Source organism: Mesitornis unicolor, unplaced genomic scaffold, assembly GCF_000695765.1.
Source record: "Mesitornis unicolor isolate BGI_N332 unplaced genomic scaffold, ASM69576v1 scaffold37795, whole genome shotgun sequence".
NCBI lineage: Eukaryota > Metazoa > Chordata > Aves > Mesitornithiformes > Mesitornithidae > Mesitornis > Mesitornis unicolor.
Window position 1 is genome coordinate 9,880 of NW_010187252.1, and position 1,639 is coordinate 11,518.

Sequence of the window (1,639 nt, forward strand, 5' to 3'; positions counted from 1 at the left end):
GTGTTATTTGAAGCTCCTTTTAACATAGCTGCAGCTTACTCGGGGGTAGGTGTTTAGCCCTACATGGGGCAGGTGAGATGCCAGATTTTTATCAAGGCTGATTTGAAGTCGTGTGCTGCAATTTGCTTTAATTGCCACCAGAATTGTGTCTGGGTGCCGAGCAAGTTGTGGTCAGAAGGCAAAGCATAAAAAGATAAAAGTAAACTTATTGTGAGATGCTGTCTCTCAGCTTCCAAATGTAGATGGAGGGTGGGGGAAATGTTTTTGGAAACTAAGACCTTTTTGCTATCCACTACAGTAAAGGAGAGAGGGAGGAGCAGACACAGATGGGCTCTTTGCAGCCAGGCTAAAGGCTGTGATGGATGAGGTTTGGAGGTGTTACCTGCTCTGGTTTTGGACACAGAGGGAGTGAAGGAACCAAAAAAGCTCCCTCACCTGAGGTCACAGGGCACACAGTCTGCTGCAGAGCGGGAATTTGAATGCAAAATTCTCAGTTCTTAGCCTAACACCGTAAGAACTAAACCACCATTAAATAAAATCGACAGCAATAAAACACAGAGCTCATTTTCTTCATTTATTTTTTAAAATACGTAACACATAATGCTTCCAGAGTGCACTTCTGCTGGCCTTCCCAATTACTCTGCTTGTGCAGTTCAGCCCTGTCCTGCTGCCTCTGTCTTAATTGATAAGAGATCTTCAGGACTTAGCTTTATTATATTTCTTTATACTTATATTATACTTATACTTACACTATACTTACACTATACCTATATTTATATAGTTTCATATCACTTTTATTTAAACACACCCAGCATCCAGCGTGTGGAGGGCAGCCTTGAAGCCCGGCTGTGACATAAATAAAATCCCGTAAGGTTTGCAACCTGCACACGGGGATGCTGAGCAAATGCAAATACAAGCAAAGCGAAATTTAACTTGTTCCATTGTGAAGAGAATGGAGGAAATTACTGAATTACCAATCATCTGAAATGGCAAGAAATGTGATTTTGAAAAGCATTTTCCTTCCTTTTTATATATATATATATGTAATACATATAGCAAATACATATATATGTATGTCGATATACTCATGACAACCCAGGGAAAGATTTGTCTTTCTATCATTTTGATCTTTGCAGGTTTTCTGTAAACAAGCTCTGCTAATCTCCTAAATTGATAGATGTCCTCTGCGAGCACGTATTATCTGAATCTAGGACTTTGCTTACAAACTGAAGAATTAAAAGCCAGTCAGTTACTTTCTTCTCCAAATCTGACGTGTTCCAGGTGCTTCTCAACATCTCTCCTGAAAGAAACATTAAAGAGATGCAAAGTAGAGGCACTGAACAAATCTATCTGTGAAGGTGAAAACCAGTTACCAGAGAGTTGATGAATAGCAGTTTGGAAGGATGTGAGCGGATTTGTACCGCAGATACCGGTTGCCTTCTCTTGATGATGCATTTTGCTGTTTCTTTTATGTATTTGAAAGGGAAGCTTTTTCCCCAAATAATTTTTGGAGGAGAGAGAGAGTGTGGGGCTGACCAGAAAAGCATGTGGGTACGGTCATCTCTATTTTATTATAGTTACGAGGTGTAACCTGCTATGGGAAGGAACGACACATGACTGATCTTATCTCTTTTTATGA